The sequence below is a fragment of the Canis lupus genome, chromosome 25 (assembly GCF_048164855.1).
Source record: "Canis lupus baileyi chromosome 25, mCanLup2.hap1, whole genome shotgun sequence".
NCBI classification, from domain to species: Eukaryota; Metazoa; Chordata; class Mammalia; order Carnivora; family Canidae; genus Canis; species Canis lupus.
Window position 1 is genome coordinate 30945164 of NC_132862.1, and position 12241 is coordinate 30957404.

Here is a 12241-nt window from a genome sequence, read left to right on the forward strand (position 1 = left end):
CAGACCCTCCACATGCAACCAAAACAAGTATTCATGACCATTGCTCTTTCATGGTGACTCTGGAATCCCTCTGCCAAGTTATTCACCACCTGGTGAACTTCTATTTATCTATCTTTCAAGGTTCTCACACTGAAATGTCACTTTATCTGAGTAGGTTTTCTCAACACCTTCAGGCATGAACAATCACTGCTTTTCAATTTCCCACATACTTGAAACATTCTCTGGCTCTTTTGCCATGATTAACTTACATGTTGGCATCCTCCATTCTCTTAGAAGCTCCCTCAGAGTAGGGACTACATTCTATTTACTTTTTTGCTTCCAGCATAAATGTGGTCCTTTGAGCCACAATTAATAGAAGAGACTCAATAAGTGCTAAATGTTATTGTGTTGGGGCACCTGGGTGGTGCAGTGTGTTAAGTGCCTGACTCTTGGTTTCAGCTCAGGTCATGATATCAGAGTCATGGGAACGAGCCTTGCATTGGGCTCTGTGCTCAGTGCAGAATCTCTTGAGATTCTCTGTCCCTCTCCCTCTGCCCCTCCTACTCATAATTTAGGGAATATATTTTATATAGAAAAAGGGTTTCCAGGATGCCTCAAATTTCACTAAAATCAGAAAGAAACACAGAACTGGAACCTTCAACCAAAAAGTTAGATATTTATTTAAATTACCTATGGCTTTTAGTTATTATTAATATACAGAGATTTTAGGAATCTTAGTAACTGTATTAATGAACACTTGAAGATGTAATTTTGATCCTTTATGATACTGGTCTCCTAGTGTGCCTACCTCCTGTCCTTCCCTCCTCTAGTCATAGCATCCTTAGGTGCACATCCTTATTTGGCCTGTATATCTGTTGGAAGACAACATTTGTTCTCTTTGATAAGAAGCAAACATTTTATCAGACTTTGTAAAACTTAATGAAGTGTGGGAGGTAGCCTACAATTGTTCTGTGATACCACTTTATGAGAGCACAATGGCAGGAGAGCTGCAGAGTAGCACCCCTTGGGGAATTGCTCAGCACTAATGAGGGAGAGATAGAAGATCTGGAGGAGGAGCAGAGAAGCTGGGAATCTTGGTGGGCTTCGTGGTGCATTGTGGGTGCCTCATGGCTGCTCCACTCTTCTAGTTGCCATTTGACTCTAGAGAAGAGGATCAGCAAAGACTCTCCTAAGATTTCCTGGAACAATCCTCTATCCCTTCCTGGTTTTCTGTCCAGTGAGTACCAACAGGGCTATCTCTCGAGTTAGGTTAAACTGTATGTCAACCCCAATCTCCATTACCATCACCACCTGGAACACTTAACTCTAGGCACAGCCTATGGCAAAGATCACACTTCCTATACCCTCTGCATCCTTATGGGCAAGACCTAGTCATAGTGGTAGTAAGGGTGCTTTTTAGATTTAAAGTCATCAGCTGTTTCCAGAAGATGACTATGTAAGGAGATCATCCTTAGTCACATCTAAGAGCAAATTAGTCTAGATGTAAAAATGGCTTTCTTTTGCAGAGAAGCAAAATTCTTCTATGGAATTTATTTTAGAGCAGTGTTAATTAATCCCTAGAGCTAGACAAGGGTGTTGTTTCATGCTGTTCCTGAGAAAGAGACTATCTCAGGGCACCAGCATTTCATTTCCAGCCTCTGAAATTCAAAAGCTCTCTGGAGGAGGCCTGCACAGTTGCATACTGGCTGCCACCTCTGGGCAGAGCTTAGAGAAGCATCTTCTCTACTTCTTTTTTTTTTTTCCTCTCTACTTCTCTTGAGCAGCTCAGTAGATACATCTCAAAATGGATAGAAATATAATAGGGGCAGGAACGGATGTACATAGAGCAGTACAGGAATTCCAGAATGTGAGAACACTGAACAAGTGTATGGGCTCTGAACAAATCAACACATGTATGCCTAACTTCCATTCTTTTTTCTTTATCCCATGGACTTAGAGGAGGATATTTCATAGTTACAGAGGATACAAAATTTCAGAGTCATAGCCTTAGGGACAAATGCACAAAATTTCCTTGTGTTTCATGATATTACAGTACAGAGGCCAACTGTAGCTATAGAAATATCCAACTGCACTTTGGTCAGGGGGCTCTTTAGGGGAGGAGAGAGAAGATAAGAATCCCTTAATATAGCTCTTTGTGGGAAAAAAGAGAATATGATGAAAACTCATAAAGACAAAAGTGTCAATTCATGCAAACCAATATTATTTGTAAGTTAGAAAAAGAGGAAATGGCCATGGAGTTAAATTTTGAAAGATGAATAAGTACCCAGATGAGGAAGAGCATTTCAGGACATAGAGAACTGCATGAGGGAAAGTGGAGAAGGGTGAGTGAGGAAGCCAGGAGCATTCATATTCGTATTGGTGACGAGGGATAGTTGCAGAGAATGAGTTATCAGGGGAGACAAACCGGGACCAAGTCACTTAGAACCTCTTTGCCATACTGAAGACTTCCCTTTGCCATGACAACTCAGGCAGTAGGAACTCAGGCCATCTATAACACGCTGAACTGAAACAAAACTAGTGGTCACAGAAATTTAATAATAAAGAAACAATATGCTGTAGTCAAACAGGAGAGAGCCACATCTTTGCAAGGGAGTATATAAAAACCCACCTCTCCATTGCCCCAGAACCAGCCTGTTCAGAGGTTCCAGTCCCAGAGCCGACATTTATTCACTACATGAGCAAGTCACCTAATGTCTCTGAAACTTCTTCATCCTCCAAAGTGGGGATATTTATATCTATTTTACAACATCATCTTGACAGTGAAATGAGCCTCTATCATAGGTGAAGGCATTTATAACAGTGCCTGGCATATAATTATTCAGTAAATGCTATTTTCTTTTTTCCCTTCTTCTTTTCTCCTTGTACATTTTTATATGTTACCATAACCCCACTGAAATGAATTTCTACCCCTCCGCCCATTCAAATCTTACTTGACTTGTTTATTCGCTTATTCATTAGTCCATTCATTCAGCAATGGTTATTGAGTGCTTGTCATGTACCAAGAAATGTGATGAAGCTGAAGATGAATATGGCAGTGCCTACTCTATTGGAAAGGAGAAATAAATAAATACACAAAGGCAATGTAAGAATAATATGAAATCTTCCTTGACTACTCCAGTTGTAAGTGATCAATCATTTCTCTGATTCCTTATGCCACTTTCATCACTTACGGCAAAATTACCTTGTAATGTAGTTAACTTTTCAAGTGGTTGTGATTCATCTCCCCAACCAGATGTAAGTTCCATAAGGATGGGCACCATATCTCATTGCTCTTGCAATCTCTTCAGTGCCTTGATCATAAGAATTTAATAAACACATGCTAATGATGGTGATGAGCTAAAGAGGCAGGACCTTCTTCACTCATGCATTTATGCAAGGAAATTCCTATCATTAACAAACTAACACTCTACTCCCCTTTTATTGTCTTCTCATAGAATTGATATGAAAGGAAACAAGGCATGCTCTGTAAGTTTTCATTCATAAGACTGCTGTGTCATTTCCCATCCCCTACAAATGGGCTTATTCCTAAACTTCAACCTTTCTGAGTCTTCAGTCCTGCCATGCCCCATTTACCTTCTGCAGATGGATGATCTGGCTATTTCTTTCACAGAAAAAGCAAAGCTCCTTGAATGAACATTTCTCAGACTTTCACCTGTTCTTCACCTACATGCTTATTTATATTCCAACCTCTTATCTCCTCCCCCCCTTCATTCTTGCTTAACATCACAATCTTCATCTCTTCACTGGATCTAATTTTCTCCCAACTTCAGATGAGTCTTGCTTCCTCACTAATCTGTTCCTATCCCATGCCCAATCCTCATAATGCTAAGCCTTTCTCTACTGTCTCCTTGCTCTTAGCAAATAAGCACGTTTTAGTGTCTCCAATTAAAGAATAAGAAGGAGAAGAGAGGAGAGAGGAGACGATGAAGAAAACAAAGCATTCCTTGACTGATCCCCCTCCACCAACTGCCTTATCTCTGCCCTGCCTCCATAGTCAGGTTTAGTTTGGGCGTAGATAGCATTTTTAATGACTTTCCCCAAAATTAAAAAGAATGAATGCTGTCTCAATGCAGACATCTTAGAAAACACACTACATAAGTGGTTTTTATGTCTGTACATTTTTTTTAGTATAACTTTAGAGGAGGAATTTTTTTAAAGGTTTTATTTATTTATTAATGAAAGACACAGAAAGAGAGAAGCAGAAACATGGGCAGAGGGAGAAGCAGGCTCCCTGCAGGAAGCCTGATATGAGACTCAATCCCAGGACCCCAGGATCACAATCGAGCCGAAGGCAGATGCTCAACCACTGAGCCACCCAGGTGCCCCTAAGGGAGGAATTTGTTTTCATCATATGACTAGATCATGAATTACTTAACTGGTGCCTTATAATTGAACATCAAAGGTATTTCCAATTTTTTATCATTATAAATAATGCTGTGATTAGTACATATCTATACACTTTTGTGCATATCTCTGATAATTTCCTTAGTGACAAAGTGTGATTTTTTTTTGGCCAGAGACCACATTTTGGAGGGGCTTAAAAGAGTCACAGATAACTTGCCTTCAAAGACTGCATTTAGCATTTACACTTCTCTGCCTGACATTCACTCTTCAATTCACTGAAATCTGATTTCCTGAATCTGTTTGAATCGTTCTCCAGGTTCCAATTTCTAGATTGACTGCACTAACCCCAAAGCATTTGACACCACTGACAATTCCCTCCCACCTATCACAAAATGTTCTCCTCTCTTGGTTTCTGTCACATCACTGTCCCTTGGTTTCTTTCCTGCCTTTCTGTGCCCCACTTCCCAATCCCATTTTTTCTGCACTGCCTATGTTGCCCATTAAAATTTTTATACCTTCCTTGAACTTCTTTTCAGTATATTTGATCTTCCTGGTCAATCTCATCCAACAAAATGTTAAACTACCACCTAGAGACTATAACTCCAAAATCTCTACCTCTAGTTTAGAAATGTCCCTCTTTAGCTCCAGGCTATCCAACCACCAACTGGATGTTGCCTTCAAACTTGATGGTTCCAAACTTGAACTCATTATCTTTCCCCCTAGATGTGAAGCTTTGCCTGCCTTTTGTATCTCAGTTATGATGACTCTTACTTGCCCAAACTAGAAATCTTGGAGACATCCATCCTCACTAAATCCTACAGTTTTTTCCTAGAGTTCTCCTTTCTTTTGAACTGGACTTAGCATAACCTATGATAAACTAATTTATATAGCACTTTATACTTTGAACTATGATCAATCTTTTTTTTACATATATATATATATATATATATATATATATATATATATATATATATAACTTGTTATTCCGTAGCTTTTAGGTCTGTGTCATGTCTCCATGGAGAACTGGGATTGTGTCACTAATCCTTCACACCAAAGTTCCTTTTTGGTATGAAGGAAGGTAAAAAATAATAAATTGTTTACACTCAATAAATGTTTGTTGAATTGAATAAATAAACAAATCATTACTGCCCCTTACTAAAATGCTGAAGCAGGAGATAAGTCTTTGGATCCTGTTTTCCTTTCCTGCATCTCTTCTATTATTCCTTCCTCTCCCAAGGCATTCAGGCCTTTCATATCGACCAGTCTTTTCTATGAAAGAGGAACAAAATGATCTGATAAAAACTTTTACTGTGAGATGCATCATATCTCTCCCAGGAATATTTGCATGTTGAGAGGTCAGAGGATAGCACAATTTAACAAAGGCAAATGAATGAGAAGTAGATGAAAATTTGGGATTCATCAGAGGATGTTTGCAACCATGTCATGTTGCATGTGTATAGCAGACAGAATTTTTACATGATATAGAATTATTTTGATTTGAAAAATATGTTAGGGTAGATTCCAGCATTTGTCATGCACTATATAGAAGCCACAGCCTTAGCTCTTCTCCTCAGTTGCCAACTTGCTGACACGGTGTGTGTTGTGGAAGTCAGTGGAGAGGAAGTCCCTCCCTAAGGGATAAAAACAAAGCCATAATACCATTGTCTAAAATGGTCCTTGTGGTACATGGTTTTTATGTCAATAAGCCACATATCTCAATCTCAAAAACTATCTTCCTTTATTCAACAGTTTAAAGGAGGAAAAAAAACTTTCAGACATGCTAATTCTATGCACAGTTCTTATATTAAGTCATTACAATCCCTTCTTAAATCTTTCCAGCCTTTAAGTGGATTTAAAAGAAAAGTGCAGGGCAGTTGTGTTTCAAGAATTATATAATACCAAGTTGGCTTAGTCTGTTTTTTTTTTTTTTTTTTTTCAAACTAGCAGTGGTCCTCAGCTCTATGTGGAAAATAATGTGCTCACAGTAATGCTGGTTGGCACAGCAGTCTCCCATTTTTTCAGGCTGCAGGATTCCTCATTACACACAGCTAAAATGATGTTTTACATTGACACACTGGGCTCTACCAAACATCCCCACAGTCATGCAATACATCGTTTCATTGGTGAGAAAGGAAGAAATTTCAGGGTGGGATCAGGGCAGCAAGAGACTGGTCTTTGAAGAGTTATGACATTATTTCATAAACTGCACATCTCAATCCAAAGATATTTTGCACTGCAGACACTATCAATCTCAGTCCACTTTTTTTCGTATCTGCTAAAATAATATTTTCTTTTATTCCTATGAAGACATTACCATGAAAAAATTGAAGTGTGCCCATTCTGTTAAATAGTAATGCTTCATTTCCCTGGCATCTACACCTGCCATTGTTGCTTTCTGAACCAGTAATATCTGACAAATGGCACAACTGAAGGCTTATTTCTGTTATCCTCATGAATAAGATGTGTTAAGAAGGCAAACACAATTCTGTTTCTTCTCCTCCTTTTTACTTCTCCACAGAAGTTATCTTTTCCAAGTACAATACTTCACTTATTTACCTGTTTAATATTTATTAAGTAACAATTGTGTGTAAGAAATTTATGTTCTTCACCATTATTCAATTCTCTGCTAGGGCTATTTTTTTTTTCTTTTGGTGTTTCTTGTTGGTGTTGTAGTAGTGGTAGTCATAGTGAAATTCCAACAGGTGGTCAAGAATGACAAAGAGACATCCACTTCCAGTCAAGATGAAGAACAGCAACCATTATCCCTCTGGACCAAAACAACCTAAAAAAAAGACAAAATATATCAAAGGAGTGGTTTTCAGAAATTGAACATCAGAAAATTAAGGACAACAATCACTGAGAGACAAGAAAGAAACGAGGTGAACATTATGAATGCCCCAGCTTCCTAACTGAGGAGAGTTTCCAGGCTGTAGCACAATAAGAAGAACCCAAGTAGATCCCAGAGGTGTTCTTGAGAAAACAGAGTCAGAAGTCTAGGTAAGCCATGGCAGCTCAAATTCACAGGGTAAAAGGGGCTGTGAGCAGCACTGTGGAGATCTATGGTGGGTCTCCCTGGAGTATAAAAGAATTCTATGCCATAATAGAATTCCACCCAGAAATCGAACAGGTGGTGGGATTAGCAGACAAGGACACTGCAACAGTTATTGTAACCATTTGATATGTTTACTAAGTTAAAGGAAAGATTGAACATGTTAAGTAGAGACGTGAAAATATATAAAAGGTGCAAATCAAGCTTCTAGGAATGAAACTATAATATCTGAAATGAAAAATGCCTCTTATGGGAACAGTAACAGATTAGATACTGCAGATAAAAATATTGAATTTTCAGACATAGAATTAGAAACCATCCAAAAAGAAATACAGAAAGAAAAACATTGGGGGGAAAAATGAGAAGATCTTCTGGGAGTTGTGGAACATCTTCAAGTGGCTTAATATACATATAATTGGTATCCATAAAAGAGAGTGGACAGATAAAATATTTAAAAGTATAATGATCAAATTTTTTCTAAATTTGATGAAAACTATAAACCCATGAATCCTAGAAGCTCAACAAGTCCCAAGCACAATAAAACACATGAAGAAAACTACACCAAGGAACATCATAATTAGGATGCTTAAAACCAGTAGTAAACAGAAAAATTGGTTAGGGAGCAAAAAGTCACATTATATACAGAAGAACAAAGATGAGGAGGATAATTGACTTCTCACTGGAAACAAGACAACAGAGAAGATAGTGGAGCAGCATCTTTAAAGTACTGGAAGAATAAAACTATCAACCTCGGATTTTATATCCAATAAAAAACTCTTTCATAGCGAAGGCAAAATATTTTTTTAAATCACAAGCAGAAATAATGCATTAGAAACTATGAAAAATAAACTTTTTTCTTATTATTTAACTCCCCCTGAAGGATAATTAGTATACAACATAAAAATAATAAAAATGTATTGAATAGATTTTAAACATCATTAGTAGTTAGAGAAATGTAAATTAAAACCACAATGAGGGATCCCTGGGTGGCGCAGCGGTTTGGCGCCTGCCTTTGGCCCAGGGCGCGATCCTGGAGATCCGGGATCGAATCCCACGTCAGGCTCCCGGTGCATGGAGCCTGCTTCTCTCTCTGCCTGTGTCTCTGCCTCTCTCTCTCTCACTGTGTGCCTATCATGAATAAATAAAAAAAATAAAAATAAAAAAAAAAATTTAAAACCACAATGAAATACTATCAAACACCTATTAAAATCGGATGTCTAGGTGGCTCAGTTGGTTAAATGTCTGCCTTGGGCTCAGGTCATGATCCCAGGGTTCTGGGATGGAGTCCCATGTCAGGCTCCCCGCTCAGGGGGCAGTCTGTTTCTCCCACTTCTTACTACTTGTGCTCTCTAGCTATCTCTGTCTCTCTCTGTCTCTCTCTCTCTCTCAAATACATAAATAAAATCTTTTTAAAAATTCTCTAAAATTAAAAATACTAATGATGTGAAGCAACTAGAACTCTCATGTCCTACTGGATAAAATGTACAGTGGAACAACCACTATATAAAACAGTTTAACAATTTCTCAAAAAGTTAAACACATACCTAGCAGCCTCCATGAGCAGCAAGTGTTTCAGTAAATGAAAGCCTTCCAAATCACCATCCAGTAGACCTGCAACCATCCATAATGACAGGTGAGTAGTTGAAAGTGAGGAGAATTAGTCATTCTCTTTCTAACCCAAAGTAAAAGGCTTAGAGAGATACCAATTGAGAGAAATCCATTTTTGCCCATAAAACAGATTCTATTCCACCTGGCGGTACTATTACCTTTGGGAGACAAACCCAAATTTTCATGATAAAAAAAAGGATATTATTTTGGATCCTAGTATAAAAGTCTTACAGAAATAGCTATAACACAACTGTATAATAATAAGCCTAAAGGAGTATGATAATCATACATTGTATAGCAGGGCTTTCAAGTTCAACATCTGAAGCAATAATCATTTTTTAATTACTATAATTTATTTTACATATAAATAAGCAATTTTAACAGCAAAATATTTTTTAATTAGCTACACACAGAAACTATGCAGATTAGCTTAAGCCCCTATTTTCCCAAACTCAAGAGATATCTGAAAGCCTTGCCAAAACTCAGACATGGTCTTTGGTAAGTCCAGCATTTCCTCATGTTGAAAAAATCAATCACTGGGCCCTAGCAGAAACAAACTACTCTAAAATATCACTTCTCTACTCTCTTTTAACTTTTTTAAGCACAAGATATATAGAAAACATGCACAAATAATAAGTATGCATCCTAGTGATCTATCTCAATGGGAACACATCCATCTAAGTACTCCTTAAGTTAAGAATGAGTACATTCCTAGACCTCAGTCCACTTGTGTCCCCTCCCAATCATAATCCTTGTAGGACTTTCCTGAAGTCATGGATATCCTGACATCTAATGACATCTAATCATGACACGATAGATTATTTTTTTCTATTTTTAAACTTTATATAAATGGAAAATTATACCATATGTTTTGTTTCTTCCCTCAACTTTTTCTTTGAAAACTTTTAAACTGTATTCGTGTATGTCCTAAGAATACAGAAAAGTTGTAATATTGTATAAAAAAATACTCATGTATCATTAACCTAGATTTACTAGTCACAAATATTTGGCCACCCTTCTCAATATATATTTCTCCCTTTTTATAGATTATAGATAGATGATAGATAGATAGATGATAGATAGATAGATAGATGATAGATAGATAGATAGATAGATAGATAGATAGATAGATAGATAAATGATAGATAGATAGATAGATTAGAAACTAAATTACAGATAGGGACATGACACCTCATTTTTAAATGCTTCACCATGTATGTCCTAAGAATAAAGCCATTCAACTACATAACCATAATATTATCACACTGAAGAAAATGAACAATAATTCCATAATATCTACCATCCAATTCATATATAATTTTCCTCAATTTTGCCAAAAATGATTTTCATATACTCTTTTTCTAAGCAATATTCAATCAGGTCTCACTTATTACAGTTGGTTGTTAATTATCTCTTTGGTCTCTTTTAATATACCATCTAATCCCTGCTTCTTTTTTTTTCCCCCATGACACTACCTTTTTGAAAAATCCGGACCAATCTGTCTTCTACAGTATCCCACACTCTGGACTCGTCTGTTTCTCTATGGTGTCATTTAACATGTGCCTCCAGTCCCTGTATTTCCTCTATGATTAGGTCTACAGCCTCAGTGAATTCAGGTTAAATATTTTGGGCAAGAAGACTACATAGAAGTATACCCAGCTATCCAATATACTCTCATATTCCTTCCTTCCATATAATTTCCCTCCCCAATTCTTTGGGGCTATTTTCAAGAAGAGCAGCAGTTAACCCCATTTAGTAAAACTACAGATATTCACAGAAAATGTGGAATAAAAGCCACATTTGCCAGTCAGTGTGCATGCAGTTGGACTCAGATGGCTGCAGCGTCATTTTCACTGAGGTCTTGTCTCCCTGACCCTCATGATGACAAAATAGAATCTTGAATTTCATGTAAAAGGGACAGCATACTTCTTAGTATTATTTCAGAGAGAAGTAGCCAAGTCTGCTTTTGCAGATACTATTTATTAAAGACAAATATTTCCCACTGCATTTCATGTCTATCAGAATCAAAAAAGGCAAAGAAAGAGAAGTGAAGTGGAATTAGAGACTTAGCAGGGGAAAGATGATAGTATTAGAGAGGTGGCTTTCAAATATTTCAGACCATGACTTAGCACCATGTATACACAAGCATGTATACAAAAATATTTACATGTATGTATATATATGTATATGACAATACTTACCCTTACTATGTGTGAAGGAACCCAAATATTTTAAATCCTACTTTGTTGTCTATCTTTTTAAATAAAAGATTTTGTGTTTTATTTATAAAATTCTTTTTACTCCCAACAATTCATGTCCTGGAGTTGGGGAAAAATGCATTAGGCTAGATAGGCTGTGTTTAGCAAAGAAATGAGGAACTGGATTAACAAAAACCGTATACCTGAGTAGAGAATTATCTGTTTCATTTTAATTATTCAAACCAATTGTCTCCTTCAGCTATAGAATTATATAAAGACCAATTAGAGTTTAAAAAAAAACACTTGAGTTTGAATTCTTGCCTGTTTTCAGCCATAGTACCTTGAATAGGTCCCTTAGATTTTCTGGGATTATATTCCTCCTCTGTGAAACAATATCAACAAGTTTCCTGAATTGTTGTAGAGGTTAAGGCAGAAAGGGAATGTGAAAGGCCTACCACAAAGCAACAAGTGAATACTGTGTTATGGTTCTAGGGAGTGAGCACAAAGGTCACAGCACAAATTCCCTTTTGATTGAAGAAATCAGAGTAAGTAAACCATGTGAGCTTTTGGAATCATTTTAGAGTGCGCTTCATTGCCCTGATAAACCATCAGTTCTCTGTTTCAGACCATCTGCAGAAGAGTGGGTCAGACAGTGAGAAGCACCGGATGAAAAAGATCTCAGTATGTACCTACATCCTCTCAGAATGATGCATTTATCGGATCAAGAAATGGTGGAAATTGGCACAAATGACCAGCACAGATGATGTGAACTTCCTGCCATGAAAAGAGGACCTAAAAGCCAGTAAAATGGTTTAAATTTGTGCTGGTTTATTCCTCTAAGCGGATGTGTCTCGCTTATCATTTGTTTTAATTATTCCTGATGTGTTGCCTATCACATCACAGGCTTCTTCAAAGGGAAAGGAATAAGCAGTTGTCATAACAACAAAGCTCTTCATTACCCTGGGAACCTTCGACAGCTTTATTTAAAATGAAGGAGAAAAAAGAACCCTAACCAATTAGCTTTATCAGTCTGATTCATGTT

At 37.2% G+C, this 12241-nt stretch overlaps 1 long non-coding RNA gene across 1 annotated transcript; it reads left to right on the forward strand.

Moving 5' to 3' along the window:
* The first annotated feature begins 998 nt into the window (after positions 1-998).
* On the forward strand, positions 999-12039 carry LOC140616868 (uncharacterized). Its single transcript, XR_012017197.1, has 2 exons — positions 999-1216; positions 11825-12039. It is a non-coding gene; the product is annotated as an uncharacterized lncRNA (long non-coding RNA).
* The last annotated feature ends 202 nt before the right edge of the window (positions 12040-12241 follow it).